Source organism: Lactuca serriola, chromosome 7, assembly GCF_051521515.1.
Source record: "Lactuca serriola cultivar US96UC23 chromosome 7, Lser_US96UC23_V15, whole genome shotgun sequence".
In the NCBI taxonomy this organism is placed as follows: domain Eukaryota; kingdom Viridiplantae; phylum Streptophyta; class Magnoliopsida; order Asterales; family Asteraceae; genus Lactuca; species Lactuca serriola.
Genome location: NC_136414.1, coordinates 200,563,474 through 200,568,314, shown reverse-complemented (window position 1 = coordinate 200,568,314; position 4,841 = coordinate 200,563,474).

Below are 4,841 nucleotides of genomic sequence, written 5' to 3'. Positions count from 1 at the left end.
AATAAATAAAGTCTTGTTCTTTGGTTTATACTCAGATTTGAGTATTAGCAACATCTTATAATACGATTTTGGTGTAAGCTCACATTTTATATCATCCATGATGTTATAATACAAATTGAGGAAATAATCGCCATGTTAAGAATAGATTTCTTATAGGAGCACTAGTTGTGAGACTCATGTATTATATGTGTTTATTTAAAAAATAAACAAACATAAATATCTAAAAATTTAGAAAATTTAAATTCATAAGAAAAAATATTAATTATTAAAATTGAAGTGTTTATTTATTTTTTAAATCTGAACTAATAATTTAAATAAACAAACAACTAAAATAATTTTAAAAAATTTAGAAATTATAAGGAAAGTTGCATTAATGAATTAGATATATATATATCTATTATTACATTTATTACATTTAAGTATTATATGAAATTTAATAAAATGGAAAACCACAAAATGATACATCGATATAACTTAATATAAATTTACATGTGATATATATAAGGTTGGAGGGTGTGGCCGCAGCCTGGGACCGCGGTTTGTGCCAACTGTACCTCGCACACCGCCCCCAGACTGCGGTCTTGTGCAGTTTTGGCCGCACTACGGCTGTAGAGTACCGTGACTTGTGATTGGTTGGTTTAATATTTGACCGATGAATGCTTTTTCGCCTTTTTTTTTTCTTTTTGCCTTTCTTTCCTATATATATATATATATATATATATATCTATATCTATATATCTATATATATATATATATATATATATATATATATATATATATATATACACAATTCATTTGTTTTAACCTCAATACAACCTCTTCTCTCTCAATCTTTTTAAAAAAAATCATCAATCTCGGATAACGACTTTATGTAGTTTGCTTTAGTTATTTTCAAGGTTGAAAAAATCGTTCGACGTTAGCTTATCGGTGGACTGGGGTCAAGTGATTCATCGGCTAGGTGGAGATTAATCGGGGATGATTAATTGTTAATTTGTTTGATATTAAAAAATTAAATATGACTAATATCATATAAAAGTTCATAAATACCACTAATATCATAACAAACTAGGTTAACATGATAAATACAATACTAATCATACCTCAAATAGTTTCCATTGAGATATAACTTCTTCAAAGTGTTAAAATTTTATCAAATTCTACTGTTTCAGTCATTTTGTATGCATTGATTAATCGCTAGGCGCTATTTAATCGGTCAAGTAGCGCCTAAGGATTAATCGGAGATTAATCGGGACATAATCGGGATTTTTACAACACTGGTTATTTTATTTGTGTTTTTTAAGTTTCTATGATTATTTTAATGTCATGTGTGTGTGTGTGTTTTTTGTGTAATGCGATGTAATGTTTTTGAATTTTTAATGTAATGTTTTTTTTTAATTTTCAAGTAATGAAAAATTATGTTTTTTTTTATTAAAAAAGAAGTTTTAATTAAAATAGCTAAAAAAAAAGTGTGGCACCACTCCCTTGGTGTAGCAAGAAACCACACTTGTGTGGTAAAAAATAACGTGACGCTTATGTGGCGGGGGAAGGAGTGCAGTTTCGGTGGCACCACTCCCTCTAGCCTAATGCATAAGAAGATGACATGTGATAAAATTATTTTCATTTATTAAAAAGAATTGGTATGAGCAACATTTTATAACACCATTTTGGTGTCACTTCAAATGTCACATCATCCATGATGTTATAACACTAATTGAGGAAATCACCACCATGTTACGAATATGTTATAACACCTACTAATTACCATGTTATCATTTTTTTGTATTTTTTTTATTAAAACAAATACATTTTTATAAAACATAATATTTAAAAACTTAAAACAGACGTAACTGTAACACCCATAAAAATAATGCCAAATTATTTTTTTTTAAAACATTTCAAAACCATTAAGCATTACAAAACTTGTTTTCAAAATAGTATAATATCAGAGTATGTTAGATGCCATTTTATGCATTTTTAGGGTAGTTTTCATTATAATTTAGCATCATATTTTGTACATTTGAGTGTCATTTATTTAAATAATGTTCAGCTCAAGTCTTTCGTTAGAATTCCCGTACTGCTCATGTTTTTATGTCAATTTCAGATAGTTTGAGTGGAGTAGTGCTTTGGGAGCAGTTGGATGCGCGTTTGGAGCTTAAAGTGGAGATTGGGACTTCTGGAGTATGTTGAGGAATGATTGGAAGATGATTTGGTCAAGAAACATTCGATGGAATTGATCACACGAAGATAGAATCTGCAATCTAAAGTTAAAGGATGTTGCTGGCAGCTTTGACACCCTGTCAATATTTTGACCATATCTCGAGAACCGTAACTCCGATTGACGCGATTTAAAATGACCTGAAAAGTAGACGAAATTTCGGACGTCTTAGGCATAACATGCGATCGCAGGTTGCCTTCATGCGATCGCATGGGGCCTTTTTGCGATCGCAGGTTAGGTCACAACTTGTCTTCGAGGTTCTTTTGTGCCCAAAATTCATCCGAAAGCAAAAAATGAAAACCTGCGACCGCAGGTTGTGTACATGCAATCCCAGGTTGGCCAAAAAGTTCTAAAATTGTATCCTACTTCATTAACAGGGCACGAGACGCGTTTACTTCAAAACCTGCAATCACAGGTTGTGTACATGCGATCGCAGGTGCGCTGTTTTTGTTGCTGGATGTATAAATAGACCCTGATAGCATTCTTGTAACCAAAGTTGACAATTCCAGAGGTTACAAGTGACGAAAATACGATTTTGGAGGCATTTCTTCTCCGATTTCAACGATTTCTGAAGATCTGAAGACTGTGGATCATCTCTTACGTTTAGTTTAGTAAGATTTAGTAGTTTAATGTTTCTTTTTATTGTTTTAGATCAGATTTTAGCCATGTTTGGATAAACCCTAGTTTTCAGTTCTGCAAAAGATGAGTACTTTTCATGTGATTGATCATTAGATCTGGTTTTTGTTTTGTGTTTCTATCTAGATTCTTCAGTTTTGTTCTTAATGAATGTTTGATTTTGATTCTTGTTAGTCTGATCACCAGCTAGGGTTTTATTATTCTGGTTAATCAATTAATAGAATCCGTAACTGTTCTAATAACTTGGTAAAAGTAACAAGTATCAGATTGGTTCTGTTTTGGGTTTTAACTCTAGTATAAACTGAAAAATTATATCTTTACGCTTCCGAGCTTGTGAGAAGTATTGGGTATTGCTGGGAATTTTACAAAGAACTTAATGCAATTTTTCTGATTTAATTAAGAGCTTGTTTAAGTAAAAAGTTAGGGTTAATTGAAGAGCTTGTTTTGGTTAACAAAATAAGGTAACAGAGAAATTACTAGAGCTTGTTAGTTTTTTTCAGTACCAGCTTAGATAGAACGCATCTTAAATAATCAGATCTGGATCAGTTGCATGATTAGGAAAGTCGCAGCAGAATTGAAACCGTTATTATTATTGATTTTTGTTTAATTTAATATCACTGCATTTTTAGTTTAATTTGAAATCCCCCTTTTATATTCTGTTTCTTAACTAGATGTGTCTGATGCAAAAAGGCATTGACTTTTAGGCTATGTCCCTGAGGGTTCGACCCTGCTTCCCTGTGCTATCTTTTTAGTGCAACCAACAGTGATAATTTACTTGTTTAATACACGCGTGACAACGTGTTAACAGAGTATCCCGGAAACAAAGTTATAAACATGAGGAGTTGTACAATCACGCCTTTATCTTCCCGCGATCATCTGATGTACCTGAAACAAAACTGAAATTGTAAGCCCAAAGCTTAGTGAGTTCCCCCAAAATACCATTACACTGTGAATAACACATACACAAATAACAGCGTGTACTGGATCCACAACTTTACAAACTGGATTACCCATGGGCCCACAGTATGAGTCTGGCTTGCCTTTCGGGCCCATAGCTCACATTTGGATTGCCATCGAGCCCACAATACAAGTCTGGTATTCCCTTCCCGACCCGCAGCTCGTATCCCGAATGCTCCCGAGCCCACAGTATGAGTTTGGCATCCCCTACCTGACCTTCAGTTTGTATCTCGAATGCTCCCGAGTCCTCAGTATGAGTCTGGTATGCCCGGCCCGACCCTTAACTCATATTTGGAATACTCTAGGGTTTGTTGGTCATCACACGGAGCAGTATAACCTCAACCCAACGTATATAATATGTCGACATATAACATAACTAATGCATATATAGGTAATCAGATAGTAACACAAGTAGTTCTACAGATCTACCAAACTGGCATAGCACTAGCATTCATAATTAACTCATACTCAACATATCACCAACTACTAGGATATCAGATCCAATGAGCTGACATTTGTGCCTTTGGCCCCTTAGTATAGTGAGGGTAACTCACATCTCAACTGTCAAATCGAAGTGATAATCTCAAACTCTTGAACCACGACCACAAACTCCACCACCTATATTTACCATAAGACCATTTCCATAAATTTCTAATCTACCAAAAATACCCCAGAAGTCAACTAGTCAACCCTTGGTCAAAGTCCAAGTCAATGGTCAAGGTCAACAGTCCATGTTGACCCGACACGTCGAGTGTAGTTCACCGACTCGTCGAGTCGTTCCAGAACTCGAGAAGTCGTGGAATCCCCAGTTGACTCGTCGAGTTTTGCTGCAACTCGCCAAGTTTATGCATGTCCGAGTGTCGGGAAAACCCTAGTTGACTCGTTGAGTCATCCTACTGACTCGCCGAGTCCATGCATAAATCCTCGCACGACAATCTTCATCAGACTCGCCGAGTTGGCCATGCAACTCATCGATTCCCTTCAGTCATTTCTCCATTTAGATGCTTTTTAAGCCACTCCAAAGCTCCATATT